The sequence below is a fragment of the Cervus elaphus genome, chromosome 24 (assembly GCF_910594005.1).
Source record: "Cervus elaphus chromosome 24, mCerEla1.1, whole genome shotgun sequence".
In the NCBI taxonomy this organism is placed as follows: domain Eukaryota; kingdom Metazoa; phylum Chordata; class Mammalia; order Artiodactyla; family Cervidae; genus Cervus; species Cervus elaphus.
The window spans coordinates 16,464,706-16,489,136 of record NC_057838.1 but is presented as its reverse complement, the minus strand read 5'-3'; the positions used below and the strand labels follow the sequence as shown (position 1 = coordinate 16,489,136).

General features: G+C 40.3%; 1 protein-coding gene and 1 long non-coding RNA gene across 4 annotated transcripts in view; both read right to left on the bottom strand.

Annotated features, from left to right (window-relative positions):
- Nucleotides 1-24,431, bottom strand: part of RBMS3 (RNA binding motif single stranded interacting protein 3) — a 1,032,337-nt gene that overhangs the window by 929,325 nt on the left and 78,581 nt on the right. The gene's annotated exons all lie outside the window — the stretch shown is intronic.
- Nucleotides 13,060-15,192, bottom strand: LOC122682791. Its single transcript, XR_006337521.1, has 3 exons — nucleotides 15,181-15,192; nucleotides 14,969-14,974; nucleotides 13,060-13,231 (listed from the first exon to the last, which is right to left on the bottom strand). It is a non-coding gene; the product is annotated as an uncharacterized LOC122682791 (long non-coding RNA).

Sequence of the window (24,431 nt, the reverse complement as noted above, 5' to 3'; positions counted from 1 at the left end):
CTACTGAAGCCCGCACACCTAGAGCCAATGCTCTGCGACAGGAGAAGACAAGAGAACCGCCACAATGAGAAGCCCATGTACTGCAACTAGAGAGTAGCTGCTGCTCACTACTACTAGAGAAAGCTCACAAGGAGCAATGAAGGCCTGGTACAGCCAAAAATAAACATAAATAAGCAAATATGTTTTAAAAAGCCACAAAACTCTAAGAAGAAAATGGGAGAGGAAATAATGGCAACAAATTTTTAAAAAATATTTTCTTTTCAATAGATTTTGACAAAGTAATTATAATATTCCAATAGAAGGAAAAAGGTGCAAGAACATTTGAGTAATATTTAAAAGAAATAATGAGTAGAAATTGTTTATCTTAAATAGAACATGATATAAGATTGGTGCAAAAGTAATTGTGGTTTCAGACTGTGAATTTTAAACGTTATAAGGCTGCTCAAACACATCTTTATTAAACAAAATAGGAACCATTACAATCAACACACTTTTGCCACGGCTACATTTCATGGCAACGTTTTCACTGCTGTTAAATACAATAAGAGAAAATGACACTTCAAAATGACAATTTTTTTGGATTTGCGGTCAGCTCACAAGACAACCACTTACTGAACTTTTTCAGTACTTGGATGCAATCTCAAAAACGAAAGAATGATCTCTGTTCATTTCCAAGGCACCCATTCAATATCATGGTAATCCAAGTCTATGCCCCAACCAGCAACGCCGAAGAAGCTGAAGTTGAACAGTTCTATGAAGACCTACAAGACCTTCTAGAACTAACACCCAAAAAAGATATCCTTTTCATTATAGGGGACTGGAATGCAAAAGTAACAAGTCAAGAAACACCTGGAGTAACAGGCAAATTTGGCCTTGGAGTACAGCATGAAACACGGCAAAGGCTAATAGAGTTTTGCCAAGAGAACTCACTGGTCATAAAAAAGCACCCTCTTCCAACAACACAGGAGAAGACTCTACACATGGACATCACCAGATGGTCAACACTTAAATCAGCCTGATTATATTCTTTGCAGCCAAAGATGGAGAAGCTCTACACAGTAAGCAAAAATAAGACCAGGAGCTGACTGTGGCTCAGATCATGAACTCCTTATTGCCAAATTCAGACTTAAATTGAAGAAAGTAGGGAAAACCACTAGACCACTCAGGTATGACCTAAATCAAATCCCTTATGATTATACAGTGGAAGAGAGAAACAGATTTAAGGGACTAGATCTGATAGATCTGGTAGACTAGACTAGATCTGATAGATCTCATAGACTAGATCTGATAGACGTCCCTGTAGTTAAATGGTAAAGAATCTACCTACGAGGCAGGAGACCAGGGTTACATCCCTGGGCTGGGAAGTTCCTCTGCAGAGGGGAATGGCAATCCACTCTAGTATTCTGCCTGGAGAATTTCATGGACAGAGAATCCTGGGGTTGCCTAGAGTTGGACACAACTGAGTGACTAACACACACACAGTCTGATAGACAGAGAGCCTGATGAACTATGGATGGAGATTCGTGACATTGTACAGAAGGCAAATTTGGCCTTGGAGTACAGGATGAAACAGGGCAAAGGCTAATAGAGTTTTGCCAAGAGAACTCACTGGTCATAGAAAACACCCTCTTCCAACAACACAGGAGAAGACTCTACATATGGACATCACCAGATTGTCGACATCGAAATCAGATTGATTATGTTCTTTGCAGCCAAAGATGGAGAAGCTCTATACAGTCAGCAAAAACAAGACTTGGAGCTGACTGTGGCTCAGATCATGAATTCCTTATTGCCAAATTCAGACTGAAACTGAAGAAAGAGGAGAAAACCACTAGACCATTCAGGTATGACATAAATCAAATCCCTTACGATTATACAGTGGAAGTGAGAAATAGATTTAAGGGACTATATCTGATACACAGAGTGCCTGATGAACTATGGATGGAGGTTCGTGACATTGTACAGGAGACAGGGATCAAGACCATCTCCAACAAAAAGAAATGCAAAAAAGCAAAATGGCTGTCTGAGAAGGCCTTACAAATAGCTGAGAAAAGACAGGAAGCGAAAAGCAAGGGAGAAAAGGAAAGATATTCCCATTTGAATGCACAGTTTCAAAGAACAGGAAGGAGAGATAAGAAAGCCTTCCTCAGCAATCAATGCAAAGAAATATAAGAAAACAATAGAATGGGAAAGACTAGAGATCTCTTCAAGAAAATGAGAGATTTCAAGGGAAAATTTCATGCAAAGATGGACACAATAAAGGACAGAAATGGCAGGGACCTAACAGAAGCAGAAGACATTAAGAAGAGGTGGCAAGAAAACACAGAAGAACTGTACAAAAAACATCTTCATGACCCAGATAATCATGATGATGTGATTACTCACCTAGAGCCAGACATCCTGGAATGTGAAGTCAGGTGGGCCTTAGGAAGCATCACTATGAACAAAGCTAGTGGAGGTGATGGAATTCCAGTCGAGCTATTTCAAATCCTGAAAGATGACACTGTGAAAGTGCTGCACTCAATATGCCAGCAAATTTGGAAAACTCAGCAGTGGCCACAGGACTGGAAAAGGTCAGTTTTCACTCCAATCCCTAACAAAGGCAATGCCAAAGAATGGTCAAACTACTGCACAGTTGCACTCATCTCAAACACTAGTAAAGTAATGCTTAAGATTCTCCAAGCCAGGCTTCAACAATATGTGAACCATGAACTTCCAGATGTTCAAGCTGGTTTTAGAAAAGGCAGAGGAACCAGAGATCAAATTGCCAACATCCGATGGATCATTGAAAAAGCAAGAGAGTTCCAGAAAAACATCTATTTCTGCTTTATTGACTATGCCAAAGCCTTGGACTGGATGGATCACAATAAAGTGTGGAAAATTCTGAAAGAGATGGGAATACCAGACCACCCACCTGCCTCTTGAGAAACGTGTATGCAGATCAGGAAGCAACAATTAGAACTGGACATGGAACAACAGACTGGTTCCAAATAGGAAAAGGAGTACGTCAAGGCTGTATATTGTCACCCTGCTTATTTAACTTATATGCAGAGAACATCATGAGAAATGCTGGGCTGAATGAAGCACAAGTTGGAATCAAGTTTGCCGGGAGAAATATCAATAACCTCAGATATGCAGGTGACACTACCCTTATGGCAGAAAGTGAAGAAGAACTGAAGAGCCTCTTCATGAAAGTGAAAGAGGAGAGTGAAAAAGTTGGCTTAAAGCTCAACATTCAGAAAACTAAGATCATGGCATCTGGTCCCATCACTTCATGGCAAACAGATTGGGAAACAGTGGCTAGGTTTATTTTTGGGGGGCTCCAAAATCACTGCAGATGGTGACTGTAACCATGAAATTAAAAGACGCTTATTCCTTGGAAGGAAAGTTATGACCAACCTAGACAGCGTATTGAAAAGCAGAGACATTACTTTGCCAACAAAGTTTCATCTAGTCAAGGCTATGGTTTCTCCAGTGGTCATGTATGGATGTGAGAGCTGGACTGTGAAGAAAGCTGAGAACCGACAAATTGATGCTTTTGAACTGTGTTGTTGGAGAAGACTCTTGAGAGTCCCTTGGACTGCAAGGAGATCCAACCAGTCTATCCTAAAGTAGATCAGTCCTGGTTGTTCATTGGTAGGACTGATTTTGAAGCTGAAACTCCAATACTTTGGCCATCTGATGCGAAGAGCTGACTCACAGGAAAAGACCCTGATGCTGAGAAAGATTGAGGGCAGAGGAGAAGGGGACCACAGAGGATGAGATGGTTGGATTGCATCATCGACTCGATGGACTTGGGTTTGTGTGAACTCTTGGATTTAGTGATGGACAGGGTGGCCTGGCATAGTGCGGTGTATGGGGTCGCAAAGAGCCAGACACGACTGATCGACTGAACTGAACTCGCCTTTCCAATTTGCTTCAAATGCTGAATGACTGTCGAATGTTTGCCGCTGAGTTCTTTGGCAACTTCTCCTATAATTGTGAGAGGATCAGCTTTGATGATCGCTCTCAACTGGTTGGTCAGCCACTATACTCCTCATCCTCAAGACTCTCTTCTCCTTCCCAAAACTTCTGCATTTTGCACCACTGGGTTCATTAGCAGTTTCTGGGACAAATGCATTGTTGATGTTGCATGTTGTCTCTGCTGCTTTACAACCCATTTTGATCTCAAATAAAAAATGTGCTCTAATTTGCTTTTTGTCTAACATCATTTCTATAGTCTAAAAATAAATATAAAATAAACAGCAAGTAATAAGTCATTAGCAAAATCATAAAGTGAGAAATTTGCATTAAAATGATGTACAACATAACAACAATTATTTAAGAATGTATTCCAATGCCAAATGACAAAATTCCACAATGCAAAATTGCAATTAATTTTGCACCAACTTAGATTAATTTTTAAAACTATATGACATAGGCACAAAAGTAGGAAAACAGCTTATAGGATCAGACAAGAGTCTGAAGAAGCAGATGTGTACACAAATATTAAGATTATGACAAAGATGCCATTTAAAAATTTAATGAAAATAATTTAGCACTGAATAACTAGTGTAGAAACAAGTGCCTATTTTGTGAAAAAAGTAAAAATAACATTATATTTTACCATTAAAAATATCCTGGTGAATTAAAGAAACAAATTTTGTATGTAAACACACACACACAAACAATAACAACAACAATTGAAGAAGGGGCTTCTGTCCTTCCAAGGGGGGAGGAATATCCAAGTGTGACATGATAGTACTCAGCCTCCTTGACCTTGAAAATCCTTGAGCTCTGATCAGGATGTGACAGAGGAGGCTTGAATTTGTCTCCTCCCTTGGACACACCGAATCTACAGCTACATACAGAGTAATTGCCTCTGAAAGACATTTAGAACTAGTTTGTGAGTCCTACACATCAGGTAAATGACAAAATACACACATTGAACTGGGTCTTGGCATATGCTCCACTACTGGGAGCCCCTGTGAACAAAGACAGAGGCTTGAACAATCCCCTAGGAAGTTCAGTTTGGTATGTGAAACAGATATTGTGATATGCTGCTGGAAGGAAAATGAACTCTTACAACCACTTCAGAAACACTGTGGCAGGTAAAATCAAATTAAAATATGTCATATTTTATTACATCAACTTCCCTTCATTGTATTTTCATAAGAGACACAAACCCATAAATGAACAGGGAAGCAGGTACAGTAAGTTTTCACTCTTGCACTATTTTTTATAGCAAAGATTAGATATCATCTGTTAATGAACCTGGAAAATTAAATAACCACATTCTACAACAGACTGTCCAAGCTGCCCATCCACCAGTCAGCACTGTCTTCTTCCTTAAACCAGAACTGCTTTCTTCGCAGTGATACGTGGAGACTCAATGATCTACCATTGTAGATCTAACCCAGTGATAACCACGTGGCTCCCATTTGCCTGATATTCCTGTTCCCACATCCTTCGCAGCTAGTGTAGAACTGACCCAGTTCTGGTAAGTAAGATGTAAGGGTTCCGGCTTCCTGATAGAAGGGGAACTACTTTGTCCTGGCCCTTTGCTCTTGCTCTTAAATTCAGCGTGAGCAGATGCCAAGGCTGTAGTAGCCACAAAGCATGAGGGAAAGAGCTGATGTATAAGGATGAGTAAGAAGAGGAAGAGTCCCTGGTTCCCAGGGTGATGCTGCAGAGCCCTTGAATCAGGTCTAAAAATACCAACCTTCAGTATTCTTGTAAATGAAATTGAATGTGTCTATATAATTGAATCCAGTTAGAGGAGTTTTGTTTTCAGTACTCTTAGCCAGATGCCTCTCTTAGACATACCATGGAATATTATTTGATAGTTTTAAAGAAAATCACATTAATCTGTATTTACAAATATGATGTTAATTGTGAAAAGTAAGCTATAAAATATATATTTGTTGTTGTTCAGTCACTCAGTCACTTTGTGATCCATGGACTGCAGCACGCCAGGCTTCCCTCTCCTTCACTTGCGGAATTTGCTCAAACTCATGCCAACTGAGTCGGTGATGCCATCCAACCATCTCATCCTCTGTCATCCCGTTCTCCTCCTGACCTCAATCTTTCCCAGCATCAGGGTCTTTTACAAATGAGTTGGCTCTTTGAATCAGATAGCCAAAGTAGTGGAGCTTCAGCTTCAGTATCAGTCCTTTCATTGAATATTAAGGGTTGATTTCCCTTAGGACTGACTGGTTTGATCTCCTTGCTGTCCAAGGGACTTCTACAGCACCACAGTTTGAAAGTATCAATTCTTCAGTGCTCAGCCTTCTTTATGGTCCAGCTCTCACATCCGTACATTACTTTGGCACAGGCTGGGCAGAGGGACTGAAGGGGCAAACAGGATGGACAATGGGCACGAGCTGAGAAGATATTTTAACAGTCAAGGCAAGAAAAGATTAGGGCTTGTGTTCATGTATCCACTAGGTGCTCAGAGATATTTGCTGAATAAAAATAATCTGAAGGATTCTTCCACCCTTTACATATTGCAATAAAGGGAAGAGAAAAGAAGAAAGAGAAGGAGGGAAGAAAGAGGCACAGAAGGAGAAGAAGAACCTGTCAGCAGCACGGGAGTCCTATGTCAACTAAAAGTAAATGAGTAAAAAGTGAAACAAAATAATTTAAAATAAAAAGTAGTAAAGAGGCAACATAGGCATTTTATTGATGTCAAAGACCACTACCAAAGTGCATCAGATGGTCACAAACTTAACTGTGGATGCAAAGTACTTTCAGTTTCTGATCACATGTGAAGCCTGTAGGGGGTGTGAAAGATATAGTCATACATACTCAGCTGTCCTATGGAAAATGGATTTATCTGTACCAAACAGTCAAAGATACTGGGAAAGACATGCTCTAACCATTTATACACGTGTGGGAAACATACGGTTCCACACATGGGAGGATGCATTTCTCATCAGATGTTGCCATGGGAGGCCTCATGTTGCCCTGTGCTTGTGGCAAGTGCATTCTGAAGGAGAAGGACAGAGCAGCTTTAATGTGTGAAGACTCTTCCACAGATGGTAACACACATTTTCCAGATCCACCACCACAAGATAGCAGATGGTAATGGTACCAATTACAGAAAATTGTTAAAAGGCATCATATGTTGAATACATTAGCACAATTATTTTCAAAATTAATAATGGGGCCAGACAGACATTAGCTGATAGACAAGAGGAAAAGATATGTTCAAAATGAGACTCAAATGGGATAAAAAACCCACTCGAATGATAAATCACTGTTAAAACACAGAAAAATTCGATTTACAGGAGAAACAATGTGAGCTCTCTCTTAAACTCTGCAAGTCAATATGGAGGATTGGATTCAACATTCACTGCTTGTCTGTTATGTGCAAAGACTGTGCTGGATACTTGAAATTAAAAACCGGAAGGTGCCACTTTCCTCTTATGGAATTACATTCTAGTTGTTGCAACCAAATAGTGTCAGAGTGTGATAAATAGAATATCACTAACCAAGCAACGTAGAGAGTGGCCAGGACAAGGAATCATTAGCTTTGCTGGGGAAAGGAGGAAATGAAGAAGTGGTGATGTAGGACTTGGCCAGGTAGCGTGGGCAGCAATGGGACAACTCTGGGGAGCTGAGTGAAATCAGCCTTTCCTGATGCACTCGTGGGAAAGGCCACAGTGTGCCCAGAGTCTGTTAGCAACAGGGCCAGGCTTGCAGGGCTGCTCACGCCAACGCAAAGTGCCTACCCCATGTCCTCGGATCTTGGGATGCAACTGCAATGACGTGCCTAGATTATACTTCAGAAATCTTAGATATGCTCCTTACTTTGGCACAGGCTGGGTAGAGGGCCTGGAGGGGCAAACTGGGGATGGACGATGGGGACGAGATGAGAAGACAGTTTGATAGTCGAGGCAAGAAAAGATTAGGGCTTATGTTCATGCATCCACTAGGTACTCAAAGATATGTGCGAAATAAAAAATATTTCGCAGGGTTCTTCCACCCTTCACATACTGAAATAAAGGGAAGAGAAAGAAGAGAGAGAAGGAGGGAGGAAAGAGGTAAAAAGCAGAGCCTGTCTGCAGCACAGGAGTTCCATGTCAGTAAAGTGTGAAATGTTGCAACTGAACAAGTTCCCAGTTTTCTCAGTACACACCATCTTCTCTCCTGGTTTCCATATGTTGTTTTAATAGCTTTTTCCCCTTAATGCTGTCTTGGAAATGTCTTCTTTTCAGTAGCCAGCTTTCTATATTCATGCCCACTTCAGATTCTCCTTTTATATGAGCTCGTCCCACAATCACAATAACCTATCTCTACTGAAAACAATACTAGGCATCCTTGATTACATGATGTACTTTTGTTTTCCTAGCTATTTATGTGTGCTCATTGCCTTCCTAACTAATGTTAGGCTTCCTAGACTTTGGGGAGATCTATAATCTGCATTTCAGTACCTAGGAAAATGTTGGGCCCAGAGAAGCATCAAATTTAAGAGTCTTAAGGGACCTAAAATCACTTTATAAAATCTATCCTGTTATATATGAAGAAACCCTTACTCAGAAATATTAAGAGTCCTACTCAAGATTACATTGTTAGAGAAAGAATGAGGGTTAAAACCTTGGAATTTATTCAGTCAAGCATTTTTCGAGAGCCTACTATGGACCAGGGCATTATTCTCAAAAGACAAAAAATGATCATGTGGAATTTCAGACCAGATTGTGTTTCTAATAAGCTACTTATTTGACTGGAAAGATAGGCAAGTGGATTTTGCTGCAGAAACCACTAATCCATTAGGCAAACTGGAGTCCCTGGGCCCTGCCGAGATGTACCAGGCAGCTTGCTAACAAAAGATTTAAGATATTGTACCTGAAAACTCCATCTCTTCCCTAATGATTGAGAAAACACATGTGCTAGATGTACCCCAAAAGAAATGGATTCTGATTATTATATAAAAGTGGTCATGATCCAGCTCATGAAAAGTTCCAACCTGAGAAAAGCAGAGTCCATAGTGAATCTGAAAACACTCAAAGAAAATTCATTCTCTCTCTCTCTCCTGAAAGCAACAGTTAAACTAATTGCAAAGAACTTTAGGCCTTGCACTGAAATTAAATATTCATAGAACTCCACTTATGTGCTGCATTTAGAAGTTAAGAGACTTTAAAACCCCTTCTGCATTCCCAGTAGTCAGCTAATCCATTAGAAATGTGATACCCACGCTAACCTACAGTAACAGGAGGCCAGCTGAGCCTGGAGCTTTTTCAAGAGCTGCAGGCCGGGGCTTGAGGATGCTAAGTCATCCTGGCGGCACCACTCTGGCCCTTCTCCCTAGTGAGGTTTATCACTGAGCAGCTGAGTAAAAGAGCAGCATGTGCTAAGGTGGGCAGCGTATGTGGGGGGGGGGGGGGCGGTGATCTTTCACCGTGACAAAGACATTATTTTCTTATTTAGTGATGGTGACTGAAGCATATGTGGCCCGGAGAGAAAAACATCTCGTACTCTAGGAATTTAAATATTTCTTTAAGTTGGACTAGGTGGCTTCTTTCCCATATTTATTCACTTTGCCTTTCATTAGACTAGGGATTAGTCAATTAGTACATTAGGCTTGAGGGCCCATTCAGACTGCCACCTGGTTTTGGAATAATAATAAAAAAAGTTTATCAGAACACAACTATGTCTATTTGTTTTCACAAGGTCAAGTGTATTATGGAGCGGCTGCAACAGAGATGACAGTACAACCCACACAGACAAAATATTTATTATTTGATCTTTTACATAAAAAAATTGTGAACCCCTGATTTAGAAAGATGCCAGTGTTATAAACAAAGTTAGAATCTGTACTTCAACTAACCCACAAGGGACTTTACTGCACTTAACTATATTAATTAAACATCCATGCATATACACACACATCAGTTCAGTTGCTCAGTCGTGTCCGACTCTTTGCGACCCCATGAACCACAGCACGCCAGGCCTCCCTGTCCATCACCAACTCCTGGAGTTTACTCAACACAGGTCCATGGAGTCAGTGATGCCATCCAACCATCTCATCCTCCTTCTCCTTCTCCTCCTGCCTTCAATCCTGCACATCATTAGGGTCTTTTCAAGTGAGTCAGTTCTTTGAATCAGGTGGCCAAAGTATTGGATTTCAGCTTCAGCATCAGTCCTTCCAATGAACACCCAGGACTGATCTCCTTTAGGATGGACTGGTTGGATCTCTTTGCAGTCCAAGGGACTCTCAAGACTCTTCTCCAACAACACAGTTCAAAAGCATCAATTGTTCGGCACTTAGCTTTCTTTGTAGTCGAACTCTCACATCCATACATGACCACTGGAAAAACCACAGCCTTGACTAGATGGACCTTTGTCGGCAAAGTAATGTCTCTGCTTTTTAATATGCTGTCTAGATTTGTGATAACTTTCCTTCCAAGGAGTAAGTGTCTTTTAATTTCATGGCTGAGTCACCATCTGCAGTGATTTTGGAGCCCCCCAAAAAATACAGTCTGCCACTGTTTCCACATCTATTTGCCATGAAGTGATGGGACCAGATGTCATGATCTTAGCTTTAAGAATGTTGAATTTTAAGCCAGCTTTTTCACTCTCCTCTTTCACTTCAAGAGGCTCTTTAGTTCCTCTGTGCTTTTGGCCATAAAAGTGGTGTCATCTGCATACTTGAGGTTATTGATATTTCTCCTGGCAATCTTATTTCCAGCCTGTGCTTCAACCATCCTGGCATTTCATATGACGTACTCTGCATAGTAGCTAAATAAGCAGGGTGACAATACACAGCCTTGTCGTACTCCTTTCCTGATTTGTAAACAGTCTGTTGTTCCATGTCCAGTTTTAACTGTTACTTCCTGACCTGCATACAGGTTTCTCAAGAGGCAGGTGAGGTGGTCTGGCATTAACATCTCTTTAAGAAATTTTCATAGTTTGTTGTGATCCACACAGTCAAAGGTTTTGACATAGTCAGTCAAGCAGAAAGATGTTTTCTGGAAATCTCTTGCTTTTTGGATGATCTAACAGATGTTGGCAATTTGATCTCTGGTTCCTCTGCCTTTTCTAAATCCAGCTTGAACATCTGGAAGTTTATGGTTCACATACTGTTGAAGCCTGGCTTAGAGAATTTTGAACATTACTTTGCTAGCATGTGAGATGAGTGCAACTGTGTGGTAGCTTGAATATTCTTTGGCATTGCCCTTCTTTGGAATTGGGATAAAAATGGACCTTTTCTAGTCCTGTGGCCACTGCTGAGTCTTCTAAATTTGCTGGCATATTGAGTACAGCACCTTAACAGCATCATCTTTTAGGATTTGAAATAGCTCAACTGGAATTCCATCACCTCCACTAGCTTTGTTCGTAGTGATGCTTCCTAAGGCCCACCTGACTTCACATTCTAGGATGTCTGGCTCTAGGTGAGTGAGCACATCATCTTGATTATCTGGGTTTTCAAGATCTTTTTTGTACAGTTCTTCTTGCCACCTCTTCTTAATATCTTCTGCTTCTGTTAGGTCCCCTACCATTTCTTTCCTTCATTGTGTCCATCTTTACATGAAATGTTCCCTTGAAATCTCTGATTTTCTTGAAGAGATCTCTAGTCTTTTTCATTCTCTAGTTTTCCTTTGAATTGATCACTGAGGAAGGCTTTCTTATCTCTCCTTGTTATTCTTTGGAACTCTGCACTGAAATGGGAATATCTTTCCTTTTCTCCTTTGCCTTTGCTTCTCTTCTTTTCATAGGTATTTGTAAGCCCTCCTCAGACAACCATTTTGCCTTTTTGCATTTCTTTTCCTTGAGGACGGTCTTTATTCCTGCCTCCTGTACAATGTCATGAGCCTCCATCCAAAGTTTTTCAGGCATTTTGTCTATCAGATCTAATCCCTTGAATCTGTTTGTCATTGTCACTGTATAATCCTAAAGGATTTGATTCAGGTCATACCTGATGGGTCTAGAGGTTTTCCCTACTTTCTTCAATTTAAGTCTGAATGTGGCAATAGGGAGCTCATGACCTGAGCCACAGTCAGCTCCCAGCCTTGTTTTTGCTGACTATATGGAGCTTCTCCATCTTTGGCTGCAAAGGATATAATCAATCTGATTTCGGTACTGACCATCTGGTGATGTCCATGTGTAGTTTCTTCTCTTGTGTTGTTGGAAGCGGGTGTCTGCTATGACCAGTGCATTCTCTTCGCAAAAGTCTATTAGCCTTTGCTTTATTTTGTACTCCAAGGCCAAATTTGCCTGTTACTCCAGATATCTCTTGACTTCCTACTTTTGCATTCCAGTCCCCTATAATGAAAAGGGCATTTTTTTTTTTTTTTTTTTTTTGGTGTTAGTTCTATAAGGTCTTGTAGGTCTTTATAGAACTGTTCAACTTCAGCTTCTTCAGCATTACTGGTTGGGGCATAGACTTGGATTACTGTGATATTGAATGGTTTGCTTTGGAAATGAACAGAGATCATTCTGCTGTTTTTGAGATTTCATCCAAATACTGCATTTCAGACTCTTGTGTTGACTACGATGGCTACTCCATTCTTTCTAAGGGATTCTTGCCTACAGTAGTAGATATAATGGTCATCTGAGTTAAATTCACCCATTCCAGTCTATTTTAGTTCGCTGATTCCTAAAATGTCAATATTCACTCTTGCCATCTCCTGTTTGACCACTTCCAATTTGCCTTGATTCATGGACCTAACATTCCAGGTTCCCATGCAATAATACTCTTTACAGCAGCAGACTTTACTTCCGTCACCGGTCACATCCATAACTGGGTGTTGTTTTTGCTTTGACTGTGCTTTCATTCTTTCTTGAGTTATTTCTCTACTGATCTGCAGTAGCATATTGGGCATCTACCAACCTGTGGATTTCATCATTCAGTGTCCTATCTTTTTGCCTTTTCATACTTGTTCATGGGATTCTCAAGGCAAGAATACTTAAGTGGTTTGCCATTCCCTTTTCCAGTGGATCACATCTTGTCAGAACTCTCCACCATGACCTGTCCATCTTAAGTGGCCCTACATGGCATGGCTCATAGTTTATGGCTCATGTATTGTAAAAGTAATTTTAAAAGTATATAACTTCCTTGCTAACACTATCGAGGGGGGCACTCTCCGTTCCCCTTCTGATGTCTGTGTCAGAAGCTCTCTCTGCCCTTTGTCTTACTTTAATAAAACTCTGCTATACAAAAGCTCTTGAGTGATTAAGCCTGGTCCCTGTTCCCAAAGTTAAATCTTCTTCTAAGGTCATGAATCCGACACTGTTCACCATAAGCTATCATCTTGGGGCTCGTCCAGGATCTGCAGGAGAAGCTTTTAGCTTTTCAACAGACATTACCAGGAGGTTAACTCCTGACCCAGCCTTTCAGTCAAACAAGCTACTGTTTGAGCCAGGAACTGAGATGGGCCTGAGAATCTAAGTGGGCTTGCTTCTGCTGACTCCAAAAGCCCTGAGTCTGCCATTTGACCCTCAAGACACCGCCTTCCTGTCCTGGCCTCATTCCTACGCTGCATTCCACAGTCGGTCTAACTGCTGGGTCTGCAGAGCACTCCCCTCCCATCACTGAAGACTTCCCATGGACAAGGGCAAAGAAGCCCCAGCAAGACGGTAGGCACTGGAGTGGTGGCTGCGTGGTGCTGGAGTGACTGTGAGGAGATATCCCATGTCTAAGGGCAAAGGAGAAGCCCCAGCAAGACTGTATGGGGGCAAAATCATGTTTAGAATCAAATCCCATACCTGCCAGAGACACTCAGAAGGCTCAAACAAACCTTGTGTGCACCAGGACCCAGAGACCCCACAGAGCCTGAGACAGAACTGTGTTCGAGTGTCTCCTGAGGAGGTACGGGTCAGCAGTGGCCTGCCGCAGGGGCTCTGGGTGCAGCAGACCTGGGTGTGGCATAAGCTCTGTTGGAGGAGGTCGCCACTGACCCCACCATAGAGCCGCCAGAACTTACACAGGACTGGGGAAACAGACTCTTGGAGGGCACAAACAGAACCTTGTGTGCACCAGGACCCAGGAGAGAGGAGCAGTGACCCCACAAGAGACTGACCCAGACTTTCCCGTGAGTGTCCAGGAGTCTCCGGAAGAGGCGTGGATCTGCAGTGGCCTGCTGCAGGGTTGGGGGAACTGAGTGTGGCAGTTCGTGCATGGAACCTTTTCAAGGATGTCGCCATTATCTTCATTATCTCCACCACAGTTTGGCCTTAGGTGAAATAACAGGGAGGGGACACAGCCTGGCCCATCAACAGAAAATTGGATTAAAGATTTACTGAGCATGGCCCCACCCATCAGAACAAGACCCAGTTTCCCTCTCAGTCAGTCTCACCCATCAGGAAGCCTCCATAAGCCTCTTATCCTTCTCCATCAGAGGGCAGACAAAATGAAAACCACAATCACAGAAAACTAACCAATCTCATCACATGGACCAGAGCCTTGTCTAACACACACACATATACATACACTATTAGGAATGTGAAATCGATGATTCAAGATTTAAGGGAATTCAGGGGAGTGAAACTTCTTACAGTCTGTTTCTTCTGAAAAGACACAACAGCAGGAAGTGAGCGTTACAACAAACATCACTGAGTATCAGTCTTTTCTATCCTGTCTTCTTGAATTTCCTGCCATATGTCAGCACCTTTCTGAACTTACTGGTAGAAACCACATTTAACTCTCATGATTCCTCTCACCTGAGGAGGGTGGGGAAGAACAATTCATGGTGACTAAAGAACTTGCCTGGGTGAACTTTGTTATATAGCCGACGGGCTGGAAAGCTTCATGGAAACAATTCTTCGTAACTTTTTGCTGTCTTCTGAATGCTTTATTGTTTACTCAAAGTAAGTCTTCCATGGCACATAAGAAATACATATGTTGCTTCATTTATTTACCTGACATGTTGTTAGCAACTAGAGTTGGAAACCAGCTGAGAATACAGATTCTTAGGAAAACACCAGGTAAGGAGACCAGAAAACTCAGGCCGGCATGGTGACTGGGTACATAATTCTGGGGTTTTGCAACTCAAATCTTGGAGGAAAAAAAGATTAGGTGGAAATAAATACACTGGGACACTGAGGCTCCCTGTATGCTTGGACCTTCTCTTCTATGGCAGATGAATGACTAAACAGGCAAGCCAATAACATTCTCACCAGGCAAGAAAAAACTGACCAAGGAAACAAAATGGTATTTGTTCTCTTTCTTCTCTGGAGAACTAACTTCTTAGATAATCTGACAAAAGCCACCTTGATCATCTCCTGGGCAGTGGGAATGTGACTCTTTATAAACAGTAAACTTATTTAACCTGACCCTGCTTTCCTTTAATCACAAACAAAAATTGTGCTTTCCATTGACCTTGAGATCACATATCACATTTCTAAACCTGACTCAGTTTGACATTTATCCACTTCCTACTATATAACAGGATACTATGATTCCAAAGATGAATAAGATGTATACCCTACCCGTCATACATTAATAGTTTAGTGGAGGAGAGAGATATCCCAATATATTGAATATATATTCAACAGATTATTCAATATGTTAAACATACATTTCTCAGATCATTTCAAAATAATTTAAGACCCAAGAACAGGTTTAAAAATTACATTCCTGCCTTTAATGATGTTGCTCCCTGACCAGGAAATAGGTACACAAAATAAATGAACTAAAGATATGCATTAAAATAATGCTTTTAGTCATTATTTGTTCTCACCATGAATATTAGCAAGACCAAAAACTCTAAATGCAAAGAGGAATAAATATTCCCTGGTGCCTCCTGAACACGGCTTTCCAGAAAAGATGGTTCCCTCTTGACGTTGCATCCTAGACGACTTCATGGATTCAAAGTTCCTGAAGAACAGGGACTCTGTGCTGGGAACCTTAGCACTTTCCACAGCATCTTTCTCAGTGTCAGGTGAGCACAAGGAGATGCCCAAGGTCCCAGAGTGAACACAGGGCAAGATGTGGGGCTGCTTCTCAAGACTGTGCCTTTAATCTCTACCACACTTAGGGCCAGTCCTGATGATTCAGGACAGACCTCAAATTCCAGAGGGTGGGTGACCCACACAGCAGACAGCTCCTACCTCGAGAGCTGCTATGCTTGGTTTCGCTCGGCTTCTCCTAGAAGAGGAAGGGATGGTCTGTGCCAGCCCTGCAGGAAAGCAAGAGCTTCTCACTACAGATCATTCCAGTGCCTGATACTGTCCCCTACAGTGGATTTTATTTGTGTATCTTTGGTCTTTTTTTAATTATTTACTTCTTTATTTAGTTTTTGACCAATTTTATTGAGATATAATTCACATACAGACTTTATAAGTTTAAGGTGTGCAGCATGATGTCTGAACTCACACATACCATGAAATGATTATCACATGAGTTATTTTATTTTTTGAAGAATGTTTATTTTTAATTTATTTGTTTGGCTGCACTAGGTCTTAGCTGCTGCATACAAACTCTAAGGTGCACCTTAGTGTGGGATATAGTTCTCTGACCAGGGATCGAACGCGAGCCCCATGTATTAGAAGGACAGATTCTTAGACACTGGTCCACCAGGAAAGTCCTATTACATAAGTTTATGAACATTTATACAACATTAAGGAGATAGAAAAAAAATTTTGTCCTTGTGATGAGAACTTGGGATTTACTATCACAACGTTCATAAATATACATACAGTAGTGTTAATTATATTTGTCGTGTTGCATTTTACATCCCTAGGACAACTGAAAGTTTATAAGTTTTCAGAGCCTTCATCCAAGTCCCCTCCCTCACTCCCTGCCTTAGTAACCACAGATCTGATCTCTTTCCCTATGAGGGTTTTTTGGTTATTGTTATTGAAGTATAACTGACCTAAAACACTACATTAGTTCCTAGTACACAACACTGATTTGATATTTTTATACATCCCAAAATGATCACCAGGATAAGCCTAGTTACATCTGTCACCATGCAAAGTTATTACATAATTATTGATGATATACCCCACACTGTACACTTCATATCCACAATAATGTATTTTATAACTGGAAGTTTATACCTCTCCATTTTCCTCAACTGTTTCTCTCCTTCCTCCCCGAAGCCTCTCCCCTCTGGCAACCACTCCTTTGTTCTCTGAAGCTCTGACTCCATTTCCGTTTTGTTATGTTTGTTCATTTGTTTTATTTTTTAGATTCCACATATAAGTGAAATCACACAGTGTTTGTTTTTCCCTGACTTATTTCACTAATATTCCCAAGCCCATTCATGTTGTCACAAATGACACGTTTTCCTTCTTTTATATGGCTGAGTAGTATTCCATTTCATACTATATATTGTTTATCCACTCATCTATTATGACTTTGTATGGTGACAGATGGTAATCAGATTTACTGTGGTAATCATTTTGCAATGTATACAACTACTGAATCACTATATTGCATGTCTGAAGCTAACATAATCTTGTAAGTCAATTATACTTCAATGAAAAAGTAACCATAATTAAAGCTCAGAGTTCTCTTTTATTATGTTGTTTTAATAAAGTAGGTACAAAGGATCGTACTATAAAATACACTTCCATCTTTTAATATTTTTAGCAACGCCTTAGCTTTTTTCTCTCCCTTTCTCCCCCGCCCCCTTTATCTTGTTGTATGTGCAAAGAGTCGGACACGACTGAGCGACTGAACTGAACTGAACTGACTGATGTGCACATGAACATGTACCTTTTTTTAAAAGAAATAAGTGGTTGGGACTCCCCTAGTGGTCCAGTGGTTAAGAATCTGCCTTGCAATGCAAGGGACACAGGTTTGACCCCTGGTCAGGTAACTAAGCTCTCACAAGTGGCAGAGAATGTAAACCTGTGTGCCACAGCTAAAGAGCCCATGTGCTGCAACAAAAGATCCCCATGAGGCAACAAAGACCCCTCATGCTACAGCTAAGACCTGACACAGCCTAAAAATAAAAATAAACAAACAAGAACAATGCTTGCCCTGAGGATTTACTCTGAACTGTACCACTTCTTAGTGTTCTTTTCTGAATAATAAGACATAACACTGAAAGGAGAGGAGTAAAAGAATGAAATGTATAAATATAAACAAAGCTGATTTAAACATTATGTCAGTTCTTACCAGTATAGCAGGAGTTTGATAAACCTTTAAAAATATACCAAAGGAGTACCAAAGGTCACATACATGATTTTTCCAAGTTCATGAATTCACAGCATTAATTTTATAACTTGTTGCTAGTGCACATTAAGATTTATTTTTAATCATCTGAATCCCTTTCGGTAGAAATGAAGTTATAGAAATAAGAATCCTGGGGCAAAAAGTTCAGGGTGGAAAGTATCTCATTTGTCATTGCTCTTAGTATTCTTAGAGACGGACTTTATTTAACCTGACTAAGAATTAGCTTTATGAAAAAAGTGAATTATATTTGCTTTTCTCACCCAAATATTCATTCATAAAACTCACGGGTTTAAACAAATTAATTAAACAAAGGCACCGCTCAAGAACATTCTTCACATTTCATCCCATTGGTCTTATATATCTAAAATTCTAAGACAGTATACTATAATTCAAATACTATTTTAGAATTTGTAACACGTAAATTGTTCTGATTTCAAGCTCTGCCTCAGCAACAGTAGAAACTGAAGCCTTATTGGCGATTCAGATCTTATAAGAATGAAATAACTCTCTAGGAAATATTAATTTATTTTAAAAGAATGTAGTAATACTAGCAGGTTGGTTATAGCTAAAAGGTCATATTTTGGAGCTCATTTCCAGATAAATGAGCTGGGCACAGAAAGTCAAGGAATGCAAAAGCAACTAACACGGAGACCCAACCACAGCCAGCCAGCTCGGGGCCCAGCCTCCCAGGGGACGTCTGTGATTGCCACTGTGGAGGGGGCTACTCGCGGTCAGCAGAGAGAGGCCAGGGGTGCTGCTGGCCGTCCTACTACGCACAGGGTGGCCTCAAGACCCAGACCTGCCTGCCCGAACAGGTGAATAGAGCCCAAGCTAAGGACTTCTGTGCCTCCCCTGTGGTCCACAGCCTTTTAGGACCTGCCACACGCTATCTTTTCAAAACATGCTTCTTGCCATGTGACATATATTCATCCTACAAATGAACGTCAACAAAAGTTAATTTTCTTTGTACTGTTTTTGTAACACTCCTTAACGCAACCAGAGACTCCACCTGGTATTGCATAACTGGGACTTGACTCCTGGTCCTAGCTCAGAGCTGACCCAGTTAGAAGCAGGCATTTTGGCACTTCTCAAAAGTAAGGAAGGATGGTATTGTGTTTCCCATTTCATTGCCAATTCCTCAAAAGCCTTTTAAAAAAGTTTAGAATATACATGCTCATAACACTTAAATCAGAAAAAAAGTTTTTCATCTCGAAGGAGGGAAAGAACATTTTATAAAGGTGAAAGTTTCTTTAACTTTTGATTTTATCTTCCTGGCGAATTTTCCACATTGACAATTCTGGGGTTGAAGCAATGTATTAAAGTGCTACTTAATTTTAGCCTCATAAAGCAGAGAGCAGAGCAAAGGACCAAGAACGTGTCCTAATGTCAGGACTCCTGCAGGACCTCTCTGAGCCTGGGAAGGTGAATATGCCCCGTGAATCTCCAGTGCCAGACCAATGTCTCACAGGGTCTCCTAAACCACGCTCACTACTGTTAAATATAACCCTTTATTTGGTTGCATTTTATGGGGCTGGCATTCCATAGAGTATATTTGGAAAGTGTGGAATGGTAAACCTGGTCCCGTCCCAAGGAATCTCTCTACATGTGGAATAAACTCAGTGGCGTTAGCCAGCTTATCTGATGGTTTTATTAGCTAGCTTGTCTCTCATTTAATTGAACCAAGTCAAGCCTTAGAAATGCAGTTCATTAGCCTGTCCTAATGGATACATGTTCTCTCTTTAAGAGCCTAAAGCCTTCCAGAGCATCTGGTCACATTCTATAGAATACAAAGCACCCTAGGCATCTCTGAACCAGTGGATTTTCTGTTTTCTTCCTCATTCAAAGAAACACTGCCCATGTATTGCTCAATATATATTTAAGGCAATGAAGCCACAGAAAGAACAGGGATACACGTTATCATTGCTTTCAAAATGGTGTTGCTTCTCTAAGTTGAAATGACCACGGTTGTCTATGTAAATATCTACATACGTAGAGACGTGTAAATATAGATGCAATACTGATGCAGATTTGCAGGGTTCAAAAAGCAGTTTTCGTTGACTGGGATGGACTTTGTATCCCGTATCATATTGAATAAATCATGACTATTTCTTAGTGTGTTGTCCTTCACTTTCTCTATAACACCATTTATCCACATCCAAAGGATACAAGCTATAAGGCCCATTTTCAGTTGCAGGGAAGGATTTATTTTGATTTGTCAATATTCTCTCTCCTGGATCTTCTTATAAAGAGTAAGTGTTTGCTGGGCTGTTGTTCACATTTCAGAGTTAGGTCTATTGCTGTCAGAGTAGCCAGTCCATGGTAAATTTTAAACAATAACCTCATTTTGTTTAACACAAGATTTTTACTGACTGAGTGAATCCGTCACATATAGGGATATAACTTCATTATACTGAATGGCATCATTTTTTACAAAGTATATGTGTTTGTACCCTAATATGGGTACATATTTAGAAACTAAAATGTGCCCACAAATCTGAGGTAATACCAAAGAAAAAGTAGAGGAGCAACATAATTGAATGACATTCAATTTAATGTTTTTTTTGTTGTTGTTGTTGCTCGAAATATAAAAGTAATGGTACTTCCGTGGTGGTCCAGTGGCAAGATTCTATACTCTCAGTTCAGGGGACAAGGGTTCGAACCCTGCTCAGGGAACTAGATCCCACATGCTGCGACTAAGAGTTCACATGCCTCAACCAAAGAGCTAGCATGCTGCAACTAAAAAAAAAAAAAAAAAGGATGCTTTAAGGTATGGCAAAAACCACTACAATATTGTAAAGTAATTAGCCTCCAACTAATAAAAATAAATGAAAAAAAAGGTATTCAGATGGGGAAAAATAGATGATTCTTTCAAAGAGCTCACTTTATTTATTTTTCCTCTTTACTAATTACAAAATTATCTCCATTTTAAGTGGTCTGTCTCTTTCTTTCTCCCAAACTCTTTTCACTTCACTCATTCATTCACTCAGTCAATGTTGCTTGAAACCAACCCCACCAGGCATTCTATTAGGAGGAGTGTGTGTGCATGATTAGTCGCTTCAGTCTTGTCTGTATCTTTGAGACCCCATGGACTGTAGCCTGCCAGGCTCCTCTGTCCATGGGATTCTCCAGGCAAGAATACTGGAGTGGGTTGCCATTTCCTCCTCCAGGGGATCTTCTGACCCAGGGATCAAATCCGTGTTTTTTGTCTCCTGCATTGGCAGGCCTGTTCTTTACCACTAGTGCCACTTGGAAAACCAGGTGGTATTAAACTCATGCTAGAAAAGACATTAGAAAAGAGTGGTATCAGGTCTGATTCATAAGAGATTATGGGTACTTCCCTGGTGGCCCAGTAGTAAGGACTCTGCACTCCCAATATAGGGGACCTGGGTTTCACTCCTAGTTAGGGGACTGGATCCCACATGCTACAACTATGACCCGGCACAGCCAAATAAAAAAATAAATATGTATGACAAAAACCACTACAATATTGTAAAGCAATTAGCCTCCAACTAATAAAAAATGGGAAAAAATAAATAAATAAAAATTAACTTAAAAAACGAGACCTTACAGAAGTAAATATAAAGGAGAGGAAACTAAAAAAACAACTATTGGACAGAAGCTATGCTTAAACTTAATGTTTTCAGTACTTTATTAAAACTACCCTTTTCATATATTTCAGAGGTCAACAAACTATATATAGCTCGTGGATCAAAATCTAGTCAATTTTTGTTTTTTGGACTGCTCACAGGCTAAGAATGTCTCTTTACATTTTTCAAGAGGTTGGGAAAAAATCAAAACAATAATAATACTTTGTGATGTGAAAATTATATGAATTCCAGTTTCACAGTGTTCACAAACAGAGTTTCATTGGAACATGTCCATCCCCATTAGTTGATATAATGTCTATGGCTACTTTGGTGTTACAACAGAACTAAATCATAATGGAGACTTCATAGACCACAAAGCCTAACACATTTACTCCCTGGCCCTTTAAAGAAAAGGTTTATGAGCTTCAGATGTCATTGGTCTGAGAAAAGCAGTATGTGCCGATGCTGCAACTTCAAATTCTGTTATATTAAAAACAATCAGAACTTCCCTACTGGTTCAGTGGATAGGAATCTGCCTGCCAATGCAGGGGACATGGGATTGATCCTTGGTCCAGAAAGATCTCACCTGCCGTGGGGCAACTAAGCCCGTGAGCCACGCTACTGAGCCCGTGTACCTAGAGTCTGTGCGCTGCAACAAGAGAAGGCACGGCAGCGAGAAGCCCATGCACCACATGGAGAGCAGCCACTCCTGCCACAACCAGAGAAAGCTGCGCCCAGCAACAAAGACAGTGCAACCAACAAAGAAATATATCTAAAGATCTAAAAAATACAGAAAAATCAGTAAAAGAGTTCTCTATTTAACTATTAAATATTAATATAAGGGCTTCCCTGGTGGCTCAGTGGTAAATTCACCTGCCAAACAGGAGACGTGGGTTAGATCCCTGAGTCGGGAAGATTCCTTGGAGAAGGAAATGGCAACCCACTCCAGTATTCTTGCCTGGGAAATTCCATGGACAGCCAAGCCTGGTGGGCTACAGTCCACGAGGTCACAAAAGAGTCAGACAGGACTTAGCAACTAAACAACAACAACAAATTAACATGTAAAATAGGCCGGAAAAAACAGATGTTCTATCTAAATCCATACGTAAGTATGTGAAGAAAGGATAAAGGAATCACAGTAGCCTATGGTTTTGTAGTGATTCTAGGATCTAAGAATAAAAATCCATCTACCCTCTCAAGTCAGCACTGCCTTGATCCTACTAAAATACTAAGTCTGGTTTAAATAAAGAGTTCAGAAAGAATTAAGAGAGAAACAGGGAAGTATAGAAGCCTAGCAATTAAAGTAGAAGGACAAAGATGAAAGAAATCAGAATAATTTAGTGGGGAGGCAAGTGATTTACTACTAGATTTTAAAGGCAGAGGCAATGATCTTGAGCTACAGTTGAAGGCGCTGAGCTTTCTCATGAGGGAGATTTCTGTAAAGTGTGTTGTTAATCATGGAACTGTGTTATCTAGAAAGACAATTGGTTCTTCCAGCCTGGAAGCTCTAAAAACACAAAGCTGACATTCATTCATGCTATCTTTTAGAGAAAAACTGGTTTATGCACATAGGTGGTATAAAATAAACTCTTAGGATACTTGTCTTTCTGATTATTCTAAAACTATTTCTGCAAACCTAAAAATGTTAATAATTTTCTTTTTCATTTATTTATTTTTATTTACAAATTTATTATTATTGGCCATATCACCCACATGTGGGATCTTAGTTCCTTGACCTGGGCGCAAATCCAAGCCTCCTGCATTGGAAACAAGGAGTCTTAACTACTGGACTACCAGAGAAGTCTCTAAAAATGCTAATAATTTTCAACAGCAGTTGGGAGAAAGCAGTGAGAGACGTGATGAGCACACACATAAAGATTACTCTGTCTGATAGCTGTCCCTATAAAATAGGGGTGGGTAGAGTAAAAGTCTTACTATGTATCTTTGCCGCATGAGCTCAAAACAACTCAGGTCAAGATTCTTCTTGCCAAAAGCAAAGCTTTCCAAGCAGTTCTGATATTTTTGGCCTTGATTTATACTGATCAACAAGCATATGTCTGTAGGGATTAAATTAATTAGAGGAGATTTTCTGGATAATGTTCAAAGACAATAAAATTCCTCAAGGTTTACAGGCCATACAAGTTGGAGCACAAAATGGTACACCTTGGGGGAGGATTAAGAGGAACTAATTTTGGACCCAAAGGACTGTCATTTTCTATCTTTATGCAAAAGGGAGACTTTGCTTCAACATGTTTCCAACTGGAGAACTAGGTTAATTACTATAGAGTTACATGTGTCAGGAAATAGGTCCTGAAAAGATAAACTTAGGGAAAAAAGGATTATGTGAGGAAGCATGAAGTGTAAAAGGCAAATAGCCTCTGTCCAAAGCTTTATTCAAGTGTCCAACGGAAAGGGAAAGGATATTAAGCTGTTAGTTTCCATTTTGTGTGTTCTAAAATCAGGATAAGAGAATGGTTTGCCTTAAATAAGCCATAGGATAAACTGACAGATGAAGAGGACTGTTAAATTTTGAATAAATTATTTTTAAAACTGTAGACTCTTTTAAAGTAGGATTATTTTCTAAAACACAAATGAATCTATCTGCAAAACAAAAACAGACCCACAGACATAAGAGAACAGACTTACTGTTCTGTCAAGGGGAGTTGGGTGCGAGAGGACTAGTCTGGGAGTTTGGGGTAAGTAGATACAAACTATTACACATAGAATGGATAAACAAGGTC